Genomic DNA, 19,476 nt, shown 5'->3' with positions numbered 1-19,476 from the left:
GCTATTATAGTTGGATCTTATGTTTCTCCTCCCCCTCTTCTCTCTTGTAATGAATTGAGTTTCCCCTTTGGAGTTATCTTATCGGATTGAGTCTTTAAAGACTTGAGAACACTTGATGTATGTCTTGCCGTGGATATCTGTGGTGACAATGGGATACCGCGTGCCACTTGATGTATGTTTTGGTGACCAACTTGCGGGTTCATGAACCTATGCATAGGGGTTGGCACACATTTTTGTCGTGATTCTCCGGTAGAACTTTGGGGCACTCTTTGAGGTCCTTTGTGTTGGTTGAATAGATGAATCTGAGACTGTGTGACGCATATCGTATAATCATACCCATGGATACTTGAGGTGACATTGGAGTATCTAGGTGACATTAGGGTTTTGGTTGATTTGTGTCTTAAGGTGTTATTCTAGTACGAACTCCAGGGCTGTTTGTGACACTTATAGGAATAGCCCACCGGATTGATTGGAAAAAATAACTTTGAGGTGGTTTCGTACCCTACCATAATCTCTTCATTCGTTCTCCGCTATTAGTGACTTTGGAGTGACTCTTTGTTGCATGTTGAGGGATAGTTATGTGATCCAATTATGTTAGTATTGTTGAGGGAACTTACACTAGTGAAAGTATGAACCCTAGGCCTTATTTTCTAGCATTGCAATACCATTTACGCTCACTTTTATCACTTGTTACCTTGCTGTTTTTATAATTTCATATTACAAATACCATTATCTACTATCCATATACCACTTGTATCACCATCTCTTCGCCGAACTAGTGCACCTATACAATTTGCCATCGTATTGGGTGTGTTGGGGACACAAGAGACTCTTTTTTATTTGGTTGCAGGGTTACTTGAGAGAGACCATCATCATCCTACGCCTCCTACGGATTGATAAACCTTAGGTCATCCACTTGAGGGAAATTTGCTACTGTCCTACAAATCTCTGCACTTGGAGGCTAAACAACGTCTACAAGAAGAAGGTTGTGTAGTAGACATCAATGATCATGGACAACAATTACTGAGGTGCAAGCTGGGAACAAAATACAAATGCTGGGAATGATTCTGGTAACTGGGGAAAAACTCAACAGTCGAGAGTGTTTCCAACGTTTCAATGGTTATAGAATCATCGAAGAAACTGAGAGCACAAGGATCCCTAAGGAACAACTTCTAGAATGAGTCACACGAAATCCTCATGGAAAGACGGTCAAAGATACTACAATGACAGATCTTCAGGCTAGGTGTGTTGGTCCAGAACATCAACCCTGTCGGGACCTACATCATAGATCTTGGAAAAGTTCCAACCATCATATCTGCCTGAGATTCAGATCTGGTTGGTAACATGATATTTCAGACTCACATGTCTGAAAAGAAGGGTTGCAACACAAATCGACGAGATAACGTTGCGAGACTCTCGGGAGATGAACTATGTTAGCAAGCTCCAAAACATAAGCTGGTTCTGCTACATACATGTGAGCACGTTGTCCAAGACAAGCCTGACTGTCGGTGTCAAAACTGACGGATCTCGAGTAGGGGGTCCCGAACTGTGCGTCTAAGGCGGATGGTAACAGGAGGCAGGGGACACAATGTTTTACCCAGGTTCAAGCCCTCTTGATGGAGGTAAAACCCTACGTCATGCTTGATTATTCTTGATAATATGAGTAGTACAAGAGTTGATCTACCACGAGATCGGAGAGGCTAAACCCTAGAAGCTAGCCTATGGTATGATTGTATGTTGTCCTACGGACTAAAACCCTCCGGTTTATATAGACACCGGAGGGGGCTAGGGTCACACAAGGTCAGTTACAAAGGAGGAGATCTACATATCCGTATTGCCTAGCTTGCCTTCCACGCCAAGGAGAGTCCCATCCGGACATGGGACGAAGTCTTCAATCTTGTATCTTCATAGTCCAACAGTCCGGCCAAAGGATATAGTCCGGCTGTCCGGAGACCCCCTAATCCAGGACTCCCTCAGTAGCCCCCGAACCAGGCTTCAGTGACGTCAAGTCCGACGTGCAGTTTTGTCTTCGGCATTGCAAGGCGGGTTCTTCTCCAAATTTCGAATGTTTGTTAAGCAGTGTCCGGCCCCATAAATGTTGGTCATCTTGGCTTCTGCGCCCAATAAGGGCTGTCTTCCACGCGTCGAATGAATACGAGGAGCCAGGGCATTTTTACATTTGCCCCCCTAGCCAGATAAATAAATTGTCTATTAAAGGGATGGGGATTCTTAGATCCAATCCATATCATCCTCCCCCAGCGAGAATACATCGGAGCGCGCTTCGAAAAAATCCACTCCAGCATGGCCGACAACTGCAACTCCTCCTCCCGCCCTCGTAGCCCTAAGCCCGGTGATTGGGAGAGGTGTTCTGTCCCACACAGTTGATTAGTCGAACTGCAGACTAAGGGATTTCCCCCTCCAGCGTATATGGTTCCCGTCCGAGCCGGGCTCGCCACCTACAATGGCGGGGAGCAAGCGGAGAGCTTCCCCAGTCCCTCTACGGGGGAGCGGGTATGCCTTGTTCCTTACTTATTAAGGGGACTCAGATTTCCAATTCATCCGTTCCTCTGCGGGCTCCTAGAGTTTTACGGCCTCCAAATGCATAGTTTCACCCCTGCTTCCATATTACACATCACCGGCTACGTTGCCCTCTGCGAGTTATTCCAGGGCTGCGACGCTAATTTCGAGTTGTGGAAAAGGTTATTTTTCCTCGTCCCCCGCACACATGAGGGGTCACTTTATCAAGTGGGCGGAGCCGAAATATGGCGCATCGCCGAAACCGGATACCTGTCCGGTACTCCGAAGAAGATGTCCGAGGACTGGCCTTCGGAATGGTTTTATATGGAGGACGTCCCCCTTCCAGACCCTATTCGGCGGGGTCTTCCTGAGTTCAACAATGCTCCTCTAGAGAAATGCCGAAGCTAGCGCCCACGGAGCCCCCAGGAGGAAGACAACGGAGAAGTCCTTTACCTGATGAACCGGATTAAAGCGCTGGCTCAATCAGGATTGACAGTAATCGAGGTTATGTCAATATGCATAATGCGGGGAGTGCAGCCACTTCAATATCGAGGGCACCCCCTGTGGTGTTTTAACGGGGAAGACGATGCCACCCGTTGCGGGCGTAAGGGTCTGGACAACGCTGCTGCTTTAGCAAAAATCCTGTCCGAGTTGTTCAAGGGAGAGGAAGAGGAGTTCATCCGCATCAAGCCACGGGATGGATTCTCCCAGTACAACTCTCCAAGCTGGGTGAGTTATATCTCCTTACTCCCATTCTTCCCACATTCTTTGTCGTAGGTACTCTCTTTGCCATCTTACGGCAGGAACTGCGAAAAGCCATAAGGGAGGTCAACAGCCCGTCCCCACAACCAGAGGACCCCGACCGGGCCCTTGGTCCCGGACTCGAAGAAGATCTGGACATATTCGTGGAGCTGATAGACCGGCAGTTCTATCAATTGAGCTGTGATGATGCCATGTGGCCATTACGACCGACTATCACGGACTGCTCCCTGCGTCGCTCGTAAGAAAAACCAAAATCCCAACTCCAAAAACTAGGATCCCCTTTTAGATACTTCACCTACCATATACATATGGTGTTTTACAGGGAAGGCATTCGGGACGCCGTGCCGAACCCGCAGCAACTCGCCAACAAGAGGCGTCGAGGTCGGGTAGGCCAAAAAGGAAGGCGGTCAGGACGGAGAAGCCGGCACAGAGGTATGACAAAAACCCCGCTCCGTGGTTGTCGTCTTTCTCAAACTGTAAAGACGTCCATGTTTCTTTAACAGAAAAAACGCTCGCCGGAATATGTCCGGTGAGGCTGCCGATCATGCTTCCACCAGTTGGCTCCAGGACCGGATATAGAGGCGGAAGCTGACATGGGGCGGACGCCGGATACTTCCCTTATAGAGGATGCAGATAGACTGTAACATCCCAAAATTCTAAATTTTGGAATGTTATATTAAATAGATAGATTTGATTGATTGTTTGATTGATTGACTGAAAGTGAGTAAATTCGAAACTTTTTGAAAGTTAAATGAGAGGGAATAAAAGGACTTTCCCAAACTTTCATATTTGCTTTCTGATCTCCATGAATTCAAATTCTTTCCAAATACAAAACCCTTGAGCGAAGATGATATGACTTCTTCCATTTAAATTAAATGAAAGGGTATTTGAAAATAATTGAATTTCATTTGGAAATATTTCAATTCATAAACTTCATGCAGCTCAATGATTTTCATGAGAGAAGATAAAAGGACTTCTTCAAATTATATGAAATATGAGTTGGGAGTTTCAAAGAATTAAATTCAAAGTTCTTTTAAATTTATTTTCAATTTGGAGTTATTTGAGTTTTATTCAAATTATTTTTCTCCAAAAATAAAATATATGGAAATTAGGGTAACATGATTCCCTATAACAGAAAATTGGAGAGAAATAAATTTGAAATCATTTTGATATTTCTAAAATGATTTTTATTGGATTTTATTAGACCAGTAGCACTCTTTGAATTATCTGAATTCGTGTGAATTTTATTTAATGCTAGGAAAATGTTCATCTTGTAGAAAATATTTTTCTGAAATTTTTGATATATAATATGCCTATGTAAAGTTTTATTTTCTTTTTTTTAGTTTATCGCATTCTATTAAAAAAAACTGCTTGCACGCCTGAAACTAACTGTCGCCTACGTGCGCATCATAGTACCAGCGAGCGCCCTATTTTTTTTTCTTTATCCTATATGGGCCAGGCCCAGCCAGCCTTTTTTTCTTTTTCTTAGGCCGAGTTTTGTAAAAAAAAAGAAAAAAAGAGAGAAAAAAACTGCATCGCAGCGTGCGCGCGGCCGGCCGAAGGCCTTTAGGCCCATCGCCTCTTTTCTTCTCTGTTTCGTATATTTTCATCTACATTTAGTCCCACATTGCCTAGCCTTTAACCCCCAAGTCTTTTTTCCACCAATAAATACAGACCCATAGAGCCTCCAAAAATCATCCGATTCAGGTCAAATCAATATTTTGGTTTGACTAGATTCATTTAAGAAGAATATTTTTCTCCTCTCCGGCGCGACTTCTGAAAATTTTCTCTTCTCTCCAAAGTCGTCTTTGCTCTGCCTTATAAAGGTATCTCTCTTTGTTTTTTTTCTTCTTATACTTTCGTAATTTATTATTTTTTTAGACTAATACGATAAAATAATTAGATTATCAATTAGTCTACGTATTTATACATTAGACCCTAGCCCGTATCTATTTTTTTTCTTCCGTAAAACAACTTGGCACTGATTTTTCAAATAGCCATAACTTTTTACTCGTTTGTCCAAATCCAACGAAACCAACGCCCATGTCTTCGTTATGATCTCCTCTATCCAGTAATCCAACTCAAACATGGTTTTGAAAAGTTTAAAATTTGAATTAGATCAGATTTGAATTCAAACTTTGTTTGATCATAACTTGAGTTTCGTAGCTCCGTTTGAGTTGATTCTTTTTGCAAATTAAAGCTCTTGACCTAAACTTTCTAATAAAGCCAAATTCACATAGTTTTGGTAATGTTAGAAATTGTTTTATATTGCAGGAGCTATTTGTTTGGTTTTGATGTTTTCCGAATCGTTTTCTTCGATCTTTCCGATCTTTGAGTGATTGCTTATGTGTGGTTACTATTGTTTGCTAAAGATAGATTGACCGGATTGTGACGAGTAGAAATATCAAGAGTTATGAGTGCGAATCATCTTCATCAACATTGCAGGCAAGTTCACACTTTGATCATATCCCTTTCATACCTCAAACATTGCATGAGTAGGATTGATAACATGTGGGTATTGGGAAGTAGTTGATGAGGTAGGTACCTATTGCCCTGCATTCAAACCCTTGGGAGTTACTATTATGTTATGCTTACATTGCCATGCTATGCTCGTAGACGTGGATTGGGTTTTGAGAGTATTCATGACAGATGTGAGATTGTTAATTAATGGTTTACTTAAGGTGGCAACTTAAACACACATCTGGGTGGATTGAGGTACCTGGTTATTCCAGGATTGCCTGTCGAAGCACCTGGGTAGACCAGGATTGCCTGTTTTTTTATGGACCGCCACCCAGGCTCAAAGGGGTCATGAGATTATTCATACTAGAAACTTTCGTGTGCAGCCACAAGCTATTATGGGCTCTAACATAGTTGACTAACTCGTGCGAACTCTTACAGTGGTAGACTAGCAGATGTAGGGGATGTAGGTGGTACGGTCTACCCATCGTAAGGTGCTAGCACTTCAGAAAGACTATGTCTCGGTCATCCGTTTCTCAAACACCATGTAGTGCGAGAAATCCAACGGAGAAGATCGAGTCTTGTGGGGAAAAGTGTGCAAACCTCTGCAGAGTGTATAAACTAATCATGATTAGCCGTGTCCCCGGTTATGGACGTTTTGAGTATCTAGTACTTGGATTATCATGTGAAGCTCATCGTGTTACTTTAAATTAATTTTGTTGGGTTTATTGATGTTACTTAATTGGGATTGAGAATGCTGTCAACCATTCTCAATGTTCAACAACCACCATGATAGCTAAATAAAATATATTCCTTTGCAGTAGGGAAAAATTTGGCTTTTCGCAAAAACTAAACCATAGAGCTTTTCCACCAGCCAAATATGCATGTAGTGATAGCCATTGCTCATCATTTCTCTCTATGGTGTGAATTTGCCAGTACATTCAATGTACTGATCCTTTGTGGCTGCAACGTCTCATGTTGTAGGACTTCTTACGATGAGTAAGTGATACATTAGGGTTACAATTTCTACACTCAACTTTGCCGTTGGTGTTGATGGGAATCCACAACCTTGTTACTTCCGCTATTTTGGATTGAGGTAATAGTATCTTACGTTACTTATACATGTGATTTACCTCTGTTATAAATCCTCGAGTATTGTGTGTGTCAGCATACCGATCCAGGGATGACACTTAAGCACAGAGACTTGATCCATCCGGGTCGGGTCCCTACATAGACTATCCGCTACAAATTCAGAAGTGGAGAGCGCCATGAATCATAGGCGTCGCCGGGCCGTACTCCGTGACGCTTGCTTCTCACCAGAGGCATTTTATGCCTTCTATTCTGGAGACGCGTACCTCCGTTTTGCTCAAAATGGTCTAGCCAGAGCCACGGACCAGTATGTAAGGGATGTACGGGTAAGAAAATCTGACGATTATGTGTATTAGTAGCCCCTGAGACTTGAAACAGTTAGCAGAACTGATTTAAGGACCATCTGTTGTGCAGGTTCTTACAGAGAAGAATACTCGACTGTCAGAGGAGCTAGAGGAATGCAAGACCCAACTTCGGGCCGCCGTTGCCGCATTGAAGGAACCTAAAAAGTCCCCAGCTGGTAACATTTGTTTCAAAGAATGATGGTTACCATATAGCGTGCGGCGTGGCTGCAGATCTAACAATAGATGTTGCAGATGAATATAGAGAGAATCCAGAGGACCTGCATGCCGTACGACAGCTAAAGGCTGGCGAATGCGTGCTAACTGAGGACAGGCAGGAGAAAAACAATCTCCAAGACGCCAATACCAAGCTGAGCGTGGAACTGAAAGATGTCCGAGCCCAGCTTGCGGATTCCGAGAAGGAGAATAAGCGGCTTTGACGCGGCATTTTCAGTAAGTGCTTGAACGAACCCTTAAAAGGGGGTGGCGGAGAAGCCGGCTAACAGAGTTATGTCTGCAGGTATGCTGACGGGTCGTCCCGCGGAGGAGATGCCCGGGTCTGCGGGTGAGCTTCTACCCGAGCTTTCACAACTGCATGAACAAGTTTGGCAGGTGATGCAGGGTATTGCCCAGGCCTTGTGGCCATCCGTCTCCCTGCCAAAAGGCATTGGAGAGCTTGCGGAGAAGCTCAAGGGAGCATGGCGACGCTTCCGATTATGGAAGACATCGGCCTGCCGTCAAGGTGCCAGGGAAGCCTGGGCCATGGTGAAGACGCGGTATACCAAGGCTGACCCAAACCACATGGCCGAGGTCGGACCTGTGGGGCCTGATTGTAAATAGATCCCCATTAGCTTAGTATATGGGCAAGTAGAATTAGCCGCAAAGTATTCCCAACAGGATTGTAGGCTAGACAACCTGTTGGATGGTATAGAAGAGGAATTTAGTCAGTCTACATGACTATCTAATTAAAGTGACATGTATAATGCCTTCTAGCCAGATTGTAAATCATTTGTCATGGCAGACCTTTTCGCTTCAACCTCGGGACCCGATAGTCCGGAGTGTGTCCGAATACCCGCTCAGTTATATAAGAACCGGGGTATGCATGGAAACCAAGCGTAGGGGTCATTAGTGCTTGAACAGACAAGTACCCAACTAGTTATGTTATATTACATGGGTAGTAAGAAACATCTTCCAGGGAGAATAGTTCCGTTAGGGGTTCCTTTCCCTGGGTACGCATGCCCTAAAGTGCATGTCCGGACTACGAGAGGTGACGCAGGCAAAAACATCTGGGGGCCTATATGGAAAATGAATAAAAATCATCTTTTGTTCACCGACCAAATATTCCCTTAAGAACGCTAGCTTTCGGCTTCACCCAGTCTGAGGTACACATCCGGCTGACCCGGCAGTAACAATCGCAGAGGTGCTCCCCTTATGCCCTAGCCGAATTAACGAGAACGTAGAGCATAAACACAAGAGCCAGGCAACCCATCTTTGCCAAAACTTAAGTCATATCGATGCATATAATGGCGAAGAAAAGGTACATGCGGAAGAATAACACATGTGCGGGGCATGAAGCCCAGATAAATAATTAAACTTCTGTGTAAGAAGCCCCCAGGTATAATGAGCGTGGTTAGCGCGTCTATAGTGTGCAAGCGAGGCACAAGTTGGCCCTTGAAGGCCTCGAGAAAGAATAAAAGAAAGAAAGAGAAAAAAGACAGATAATGTATATGCAAAAAATGGACAGAGGAAGGAGATGAACATTGAGTCCAGCGCTAGGCATAGAATCTTCGGAGCCTGGCTGCGTTCCATGGGTTCGGCTCAAGTCGATTATTCGATGCATCCCATAGACGGTACGCTCCACCGGTCAGAACTTGGTCAATAATGAAGGGACCTTCCCGTTTGGGCTCGAGCTTGGTGTTTTTCTTCTCTGGCAGGCATAGAACTAACTCGCCAACATTATAAGTTTTGGCCCGTACTTCTCTGCTTTGGTATTTGCGAGCCTCTTGCTGATAGAATGCGGAACGGGCTTTTGCCATGTCGCGCTCCTCCTCCAGGGTGTCCAGACTGTCCTGCCGATCGAGCTCGGCTTCTCTTTATTCGTACATGCGCACTCGAGGTGAGTCATGAATTTTGTCGCAGGGCAGAACCGCCTCTGCGCCGTACACCATAAAGAAGGTTGTGTATCCGGTAGTACGATTCGGCATGGTCCGCAGCCCCCAGAGTACGGAGTCGAGCTCCTCTACCCAGTGCGTGTTAGACTCCTTTAAGGACCGCACTAGTCTGGGTTTGATGCCTCTCATGATAAGACCATTTGCTCGTTCAACTTGGCCATTGGTTTGTGGGTGATAGATAGAAGCATAATCGAGTTTGATGCCCATGTTGCTGCACCAGAGTTTTACCTCACCAGCCGTGAAGTTCGTGCCGTTGTCAGTGATGATGCTATGGGGGACGCCATAACGGTGTACAACCCCGGATATGAAGTCTATCACCGGTCCGGATTTGCCCATTTTAACAGGTTTGGCTTCTATCCATTTGGTGAATTTATCCACCATGACCAGTAAGTATTTTTTCTTATGGGTTCCCCCTTTAAGGGGTCCAACCATGCCAAGCCCCCAGACCGTGAAGGGCCAGGTAATGGGGATTGTTTGGAGGGCGGTGGGTGGCATGTGGCTTTGGTTTGCAAAAAGCTGGCAACCGACGCAGCATCGGACCAAGTCCTGTGCGTCTGCCCGGGCCGTCGGCCAATAAAAACCTATACGGAAGGCCTTGCTTACAAGGGCCTGGGCTGCGGCGTGGTGGCCGCCGAGTCCGGTGTGAATTTCTGCGAACAACTTCCGCACCTCCTCTTCGGAGATGCACCTTTGAAGGACTCCGGTAGTGCTTTTTTTATACAGCTCTCCCTCGTGGACCCTGTGGGCTTTAGATCACCGCACTATGCAGCGTGCCTCATTTTGGTCCTAGGGAAGTTCCTGCCTAGTTAGGTAGGCCAGAAATGGTTCTGTCCACGGGGCGATGATGACCATTATTACGTGGGCTGAAGGTGTTATTTTGGTGGCAGAGCCTCCGATTATGTCAGAGTGTTCGGTATCGGGCATTTTGGCCGGGTCCGGACTATTGTTACCGGTGTCCCCTTCCCATACCACGGATGGCTTAAACAACCTCTCCAAAAAGATGTTGGGGGGGGGGGGGACCGCATCGCTTTTTGCGCCAATGCGGGCGAGGATATCCACCACCTGATTGTTTTCCCGAGCCACATGGTGAAATTCGAGCCCCTCGAACCGAGCTGACATCTTTAGGACGGCATTTTGATAGGCCGCCATCTTCGGATCCTTGGCATCGAAGTCTCCATTTATTTGGGATATTGTGAGGTTTGAATCCCCACGCACCTCCAGGCGTTGAATGCCCATGGAAACTGCCATCCGAAGACCATGTAACAGGGCTTCGTATTTGGCTGCGTTGTTGGAGTCTGTATACAGTATCTGTAGTACGTATTGAACTGTATCTCCGGTTGGGGACGTCAGGACAACGCCAGCCCCCAGACTAGCCATCATTTTGGAGCCGTCAAAGTGCATGATCCAATTGGAGTATGCGTCGTACTCTTTAGGGAGTTCGGCTTCCGTCCATTCGGCGACAAAGTCGGCCAATACTTGCGATTTAATGGCTCGCCGAGGTTTGTATGTTATGTCGAATGGGAGGAGCTCAATGGCCCATTTGGCAATCCGTCCCGTGGCGTCGCGGTTGTTTATAATGTCATTAAGTGGCACTTCCGAGGCTACTGTAATCGAACACTCTTGAAAGTAGTGTCGCAGCTTCCGGGATGCCATGAATACCGCATAGGCTATCTTTTGATAATGTGGGTACCGTGATTTGCATGGAGTGAGGATAGTGAATACATAATATACTAGCTTTTGAAGGGGGAATTTATGTCCGTCCGCTTCTCGTTCGACGACGAGCACTGCGCTTACAACCTGATAAGTTGCCGCAATGTACAACAACATTGGTTCACCGACGTTTGGCGCGGCCAGGATTGGGTTGGTTGCCAGTATGGCTTTTATTTCTTCCAATCCGGTTGTGGCAGTGTCCGACCACTCGAAGTGTTCGGTGTGCCGAAGGAGGCGATAAAGGGGTAATGCCTTTTCTCCTAAGCGGGAGATAAAGCGGCTTAGAGCCGCCACACATCCAGTTAATTTCTGGATTTGTTTGAGGTCCGTTGGGATAGCCAATTGTGATAGAGCTCGGATTTTGGCCGGATTAGCTTCAATTCCTCTACTCGAGACAATGAAGCTCGGGAGCTTTCCGACCAGTACGCCGAAAACACATTTTTCTGGATTGAGCTTGATGTCGTATGTTCGGAGGTTGTCGAATGTGAGCCTCAAGTTGTCTATTAGAGAGTCGACATGTTTTGTTTTGACGACCACATCATCTACGTATGCCTCTACAGTTTTGCCGATCTGTTTCTCCAGACATGTCTGAATCATGCGCTGATATGTTGCGCCAGCGTTTTTGAGCCCAAAAGGCATTGTGTTGAAACAGAAGGGGCTGTATGGTGTGATAAATGTCATTGCGGCTTGGTCGGACTCCGCAATCTTGATTTGGTGGTAGCCGGAGTATGCGTCGAGGAAACACAATGACTCGTGTCTTGCGGTAGCATCGATAATTTGATCAATGTGGGGGAGGGGGAAGGGATCCTTTGGGCAAGCCTTGTTGAGGTCCTTGAAATCGACACATAGGCACCAGGATTTGTCCTTCTTTGGTACCATCACCAGGTTTGCTAGCCAGTCCGGGTGTTTTATTTCTCTAATGAATCCGGCCTCCAATAACTTGGCTAGTTCCTCTCCCATAGCTTGTCTCTTAGGTTCAGAGAAATGTCGAAGAGTCTGCTTGACCGGCTTGAATCCCTTTAGAATATTGAGGCTGTGCTCGGCCAGCCTGCGTGGGATTCATGGCATGTCTGAGGGGTGCCAGGCGAATATGTCCCAATTCTCGCGCGGGAACTCTCGTAGTGCGGCGTCCACGACGGGGTTTAACTGTGCCCCGATGGAGACTGTTTTTGTAGGGTCCATTGGGTGGACTTGGAATTTGACTATTTCATCCGCTGGTTTAAAAGAGGTGGACTTGGATCTCTTGTCAAGTATCACGTCGTCCCTGTCCACTTTAGAGCATAGCGCAGTTAATTCCTCGGCCGAAAGGGCTTCGGATAATGCCTCAAGGGCCAATGCGGCTATTTTGTTTTCGGCGCGGAGTGCTGTGTCCGGATCACTAGCGAGAGTGATGATTCCGTTGGGCCCGGGCATTTTGAGCTTCATGTACCCATAATGGGGTATGGCTTGGAAGATCGTGAACGCCTCCCGTCCTAAAAGGGTGTGGTATCCACTACTGAACAGGGCCACTTGGAATGTAATTTCTTCGGACCTATAGTTTTCCGCGTGCCAAATACCACATCTAGTGTGATTTTCCCAGCACAGCGTGCTTCCCGACTGGGGATGATTCCTCTGAAGGTTGTGCTGCTTTGCTCAATGCGGTTCCAGTCTATTTCCGTTTTTTGAAGAGTTTCCTCATAGATGAGGTTCAATCCACTGCCGCCGTCCATGAGTACTTTGGTGAGTCAAAAGCCGTCCACAATTGGACTAAGGACCAGTGCAACTGGTGCTCGGGCTGTTCGGGATTTAGGTTCGTCACTGGCACTGAAGGTAATAGCCGTGTCACTCCATGGATTCATTGCTGCCACGTGGCAGATTTCAGCGAGGCTGCGGAGTGTTCGCTTATGCCTATTATTTGATGCGAAGGTTTCAAAGACTGTTAATACCGTATTGTTATCCACGGGATGGTGCTCTGTGGCATTTGGGATGAGAAGATCCTCACCATTTTTGGCCACCTGCCGGAGTATCCAACATGCTCTAAGGCTGTGTGTTGGTATGGTATCCATTGTACTATGAATTTTGCAGGGTCCGTTAAGCCATCCCTCCAATACGGTTCCATGCCCTGTAGAGGGTTTTTGTTTCTTTGTAACTAACTCGGGTGTCTTATGATAGTGGACCCTTTTACTTCGGACTGGGTGTATATTCCTAGCCGGATTATCCCAAATTTTTGTTTCGGTTTTCCAGGCGCTTTCCATCGCACAATACTTTCGTACTATGGACGCCAAGTCAGCGAAGCGTGATATGTCAAGGCGACTTAAGGCGTTAAGGATCCCCTTGTCCGTGCAATTATTGCAAAAAAATGAGACTGCGTCTTCCTCACGACAGTCCTTAACCTTGTTCATCACAAGGAGGAATCTGGCCCAATAATGACGTACTATTTCATGGGGCTCTTGCCTGATGTGGGAAAGATCGTTTATGTCTGGGTGGGTGGGTGTATTTGAGTCCGAACCCCTACCCGCTGAGACCCAGGGGCCGAGGAGTTTCCAATCTTGGAAGTTCGGATTCCGGAGTGTTGCCCGATAAGTTTGGCCCGCTGCCTGATTCTAGGTTCAGGGCTTGGGTGATGTCCTCCCGACGGGTATCCGGCTCGGAGAGTTCAGGAATCCGGACATAGTTAGTCCTCAAGATAGAGGAAGAATCACCGCATTGTCCCTCCACCACCGCAATATGATGGGTGACCGGTGGAGAGTTAATCTCCCTTTGATCGGGTTTAAGCCCAATCCAATCATAGTCTGTAGCGACTCCCAAGGTGGTGATACAATCCAAGAGCTCGTTTAGGGAAGAGAGCTCCATTGGATCCATCGGCTCGGCGAATTCCGAGGCGACGTGGAGGCTATTTTTGATGACCCGAGAAGTCATCGTCGATGCAGCGGCCGAACGGGCGGTCATGATGAAACTGCCAAGCCGGAGAGTTTGGCCGATAGCCAGGGCTCCCCCGGCGGTAATGTTGTTTTTAGCAACGAGACGAGGCATCCTTCCTTACGGCGACGGCACCGTGGAACTCTCAATGAAAGCACCAATGTCGGTGTCAAAACCGGCGGATCTCGGGTAGGGGTCCCGAACTATGCGTCTAAGGCGGATGGTAACAGGAGGCAGGGGACACGATGTTTTACCCAGGTTCGGGCCCTCTTGATGGAGGTAAAACCCTACGTCTTGCTTGATTATTCTTGATAATATGAGCAGTACAAGAGTTGATCTACCACGAGATCGGAGAGGCTAAACCCTAGAAGCTAGCCTATGGTATGATTGTATGTTGTCCTACGGACTAAAAACCCTCCGGTTTATATAGACACCGGACGGGGCTAGGGTTACACAAGGTCGGTTACAAAGGAGGAGATCTACATATCCGTATTGCCTAGATTGCCTTCCACGCCAAGGAGAGTCCCATCCAGACACAGGACGAAGTCTTCAATCTTGTATCTTCATAGTCCAACAATCCGGCTGTCCGGAGACCCCCTAATCCAGGACTCCCTCAATTACTACATAGTAGTCTTACAACGAAAAACTACAGAGTTCTGATTGGGAACCATCATTGCGGAGAGCGAAATCCTGCGCATGTACCTTTGGGTCCTTAAGGATTAGCACTTAAGAACTTCTTTTCCTTGAAAAAATCAATCAGTGGCTTGGTGTGCTAGGGATTCATATAGAATGAAGGTTGCAAGTCTCCAAACCACAAAATACTTCGCATGTATGCATGACTGACTTGGGATGATTCCAGAGGAAGCGAAACAAACTTTCTCAAATTCACGGCGGCAACTTGCATCATATGCACGTGAATTAGAGGAAGTCACTTCTTCCATCCGAACATATGCTTCATGAATGGAACACGAAGATAATGCTTATAAAGTTTCCAATACTAGCTGGATGTTCAACACGAATCATGGAGAAAGTAGCAGTGTTGCTGATGGGCTCAACAACAATTCATCCAGGTTTCCATGGAGATGGAATTCCATAATTATGTGAACAAGTGATAGCATTGGTCAGACCCAAAAGATATAATGGTGTATGCTTGAGGGATCAACCACGAGTAAGACAACATTATGAACATTGTTGGTTCTGATTTGATTTGACGATAACCCATACTCAAATCAAAGATTGGGTAAGACAATAGGTCCAACAACTGATCACGGGGACCAATTGATGAAGATATCATCTTTCCTCAACACACACACACACAGAAGATATCCCTTAGAGATGAACTAAGTTAAGCAAAGCTTTTACCTTCCAACTCTCCAAGTTGTTGTCTAGCTCAGGGATATCCAACACAGATTCTTGGAGAAGGGGTGATTTATAAGAAAACCAACTTGATCACGAACTCAACATAGTGGTCAGGTGACAACCAGGTAAATCTTCCGAGAAGATCTTCAGAAAATCACAAATCACCCATATGTCACTAAGCTCGAGAACAATCTTGCTTTTCAGGGCAAGACGATATGATCAAATAAGCAAGGATTGACACTATCCTAACTCATTGATCGAAAAGTGCACCGGAAATAACGACTAGGTAGCACGATCAACCTTAGGGGGATGATTCAATAATCAACACGCTAAGGATAAGATTATTGTCCATTAACTACCAAGCAACACAGTTGCTAGGAGTATTGATTTCACACATCGTGGTTCACTTGTCGGCATTCCGATTGTGACAACACGGGACCAAGGAATGAATAATGATGGTGAGAGGTATCACTGCATCAAGAATTCATAAGAGGTTGTGCAATTCCCATGACATTCTTGACATAAGACGGTAATACTCCAGGTAGAACAAAACAAAAGCTGGATTGGCATTTGATCTGCAGAGCACAACTACTTTGACCCAATCCCGGATGGATGAGGTACTAGAGTTTGTTTCTCCTAGTCATTCTGGAATAGAATGGCTTGATGGACCACAAGAATAATAGGCATCGATGAACACGATCGCACACATACCCTTGACTATCAATTGATAGATGAAGGTCGGAATATAACTAAAGGGGGACAACTCAAAAGAACATATGATTTTTGAGTTGTGGGTGCATAGATTAGCATGTCGAACGATTTCAACATAATTCTTCCGGATAACCCATGCAGAAAGGTAGAACTGGCAGAGTCACAACATAGAATCAAGAACTCATCAAGAGCACTCTAGTTGTGATCTTTCGGTTCCGCGAGGAACTTCTGCCATAAGCAGTTCATGATATTTGGAAGAAGGATATACCATGAACCTCGAGGACAATCGCAAAGATTACTAATATCCTAAAGGTACGAGCAACACTATCAACACGAGGTAAGTAGAGTGGATCTTGGGTTAAGAACCCAGGAGTAGAATACCTACTACTAAATGGCATCACGGGATGCTTTTGAGAATGGTGGCCAGAATCATCACACTGGGAACACAAAACATGGATATATTACTAGGTGACTCCCTAAAACACCTAGGGTCATAATAATAGCCCCAACATATATACCGAGGCAATAGAGTACCTCAACGCACCAGTTAGTGTGCTTATTCTGACCAAAAGGACATCGGGAACGGAAAGAAAGGATTTGCAAATGCATCAGACTATTTAGTAACCTGGGATGACTCGGATAGTATAACGGCTATAAATGCTCAAGAAGATTTGAGACATCCTGCAAAATGGTGGTATAACCACTCAACATCACAATATCAAGATTCTGAGATCAACTGTCATCACACGGAGGTAGTAGGAACTGAACTAGGGCTTGAATCCATCAATCCTATAAGTCTCTATCATAGTAACTCGTCATCCTGATAGATAGATGAGAAGGCCTAGTTCTTAATCCCCGTAGAAGAGAAGAGGATGACTCAGATCAGAAGGTCATACGGTAAAGGAGTAAGAAGAGCCTTACGTTCCCTTCCACAATCAATTCCCTTACATAACTAAAGCATTTCTAGACACAACTTCAACCGGTTTGGCTTGGTAATCCTACAGGGAGTCAGGCTCTGATACCAAAGCTGTCAGGACCCCGATCCTAAGTCACACTGATCTAGCATGTAACACTTCATATCACTTTGCGGCCTCACACACGGTATTCCCACGAGTGCCACCTTACCTGGTCCTGGACCGTTTGCGCCTTTTGGCTCACGTATATGATAGTATCGCTAGCATCCATATGATAGAGAACCCGGGCCAACATGACTAGTCGTGAACCCAAAGTGGCACTAACTTACGGGGACAAGCATACATGAAACAACATCGAACATGTCGGTCATCAGCGTGTGAATCCGGGCTGTAGCAACTGGGCTAACAGGACTCCGAGAACCCAGGCTGTAGCAGGCTAGCAGGACTCCGGAAGTCACCGCATGACATTTCCCCGAAGGGACAGACATAAGATCAAGTGAATCACATGCCGGCCAGTCTAAGTGTTCCGGAGCAGTAGTACTAGGCTACCAGGACCCCGGTAAACTGGGCTGTAGCGGACTACTATGGCTCATGGAAGCACAAGACTACATTTCCCCATAAGAGAGGCTACCAAGGATAAACAACTAGGTTGTCGGATCCCACACATACCAAGCATTTCAAATCATACACACAATATGCTCAATATGTGTAAATACAACATGTCATCACAACAAGACTCTACGACTCAAAGTATTTATTCATGAGGCTCCGAGGAGCCAAGCATTACAAACATGGGTCTCATGACCCCAACATACAGAGCATACAAGCAACAAGCACATGCAGAAGCTTAACATGTCTGAGTACAGACATCTACAAATGAAAAAGGCTGAGAAGCCTGACTATCTACCAGATCCTACCGAAGGCACAAGATCGTAGATGAGGTATCTAGCTAAACATCAAAGTCCATATGGAACTACTAGCAAGACTGACATCTCTCTGCAAAACATAAAATAGGCAAATTTGAGTACAAATGTACCCAGCAAGACTTACATCAGAACTATCTACATATGCATCGGTATCAATAAAGGGGGCGGTGGACTTTAACTGCAGCAAGCCAGCTTTGATTCGGTGGCTATCCTGAACTACGACTGCAAGTAACTCTTTTGAGGTGGCGCCCACGAGTCCACATATTCACTAATCAATACACCACTATGGATCCACTCTCGTCTCCCTACGAGAACGCCATCCATAGCACTCATGCTTATCTTGCGCATTTTAGAGTATCCACTTTCACTTGTCTATGAACTGTATAGGCAACCAAGTAGTCCTTTACCACGAACGCGGCTATTCGAATAGATGATGTTAACCCTGCAGGGGTGTACTTCTTCATACACGCTCTCACCACTTACCGTCGTTTACACGACATGTACTCGACAACCTTCAAGCGGAAGCCCAACAAGGGTGTCAGCCACGGCCTACCTAAACACTCCAGTCTCTAGTCCAGGTTTATCGCCTACGAGGTTCCATCCCCAGGGAGTCCGGCCGAGGTTTCCACATACGGCCCCGAACGATGTGTACAGGGTTCCGAGACACCAAACGAGCGCCCGGCATGCCCGGCCATGGTGTATCTACCGCATCATAGCCCACCCCTAGGGTCAGCGCTACGCACGGCCGCCAACACATATCCTACAAACACCAGAAACCAGTTGCAACTCCTGGACAGAGGACTAGGGTGGTTAAGAAGCCGAGAGGGTCAATTAAGGATCCCAATGCATGGTAGTAACTGGTTCTTAAATCACACATACAGATCTCAGTGCTTAAGGATGGTTCCAATGAAACAACCCACCATGTACTCCTACATGGCCTCTCATCGATACCTTTACCAAATCGTGTTCAACACACTTAGGTCACACACATTAGGACATGTTCACAACTTTCCAATTCATCCCCGATGAATAGACCTGACACAACTCTAAGCAAAAGCAGGCATGACAAGCAAACATGAATGAGTAGGCACATCAGGGCTCAAACAACTCCTACTCATGCTAGTGGGTTTCATCTATTTACTATGGCAACGACAGGTAATGCAGAGGAAAGGGGTTCAACTACCACAACATGTAACAGTTGAATCGTTGTTGTCCTAATGCAGTAAAAGAGAGCAGGAGCGAGAGAGTGGGATTTTATCGGAATGAACAAGGGGGTTTTGCTTGTCTGGCACTTCTGAAGATAGTATAACTCTTCATAAGTGTCATCGAACTCGTCGTCGAAACACGTCTACTGAGAGGGGACAACCACCAACAAACAAAGAAGAAACACCATCAATGCCATGCAACAATATGATGCATGAATGACATGGCCATATGAATGTGTTTTGGGCTAATGCAAGTTAGAACAGATTGAAATGAGTCCATTTGAACCAAAGATTCAAATGCAAACCAATTTTATGAGGTCATAAAGGTGCATTAACTTGTTTCACTTGAACAACCAGGTTAAGTTGCTTTATCATGCATGAAACCAGTACCAGTGGATAGTTGGATTTTTCTGATC

This window comes from Triticum aestivum, chromosome 7A (assembly GCF_018294505.1).
Source record: "Triticum aestivum cultivar Chinese Spring chromosome 7A, IWGSC CS RefSeq v2.1, whole genome shotgun sequence".
Taxonomy (NCBI): domain Eukaryota; kingdom Viridiplantae; phylum Streptophyta; class Magnoliopsida; order Poales; family Poaceae; genus Triticum; species Triticum aestivum.
The sequence above is the reverse complement of the archived record's forward strand: the minus strand, read 5'-3'. Positions refer to the sequence as shown.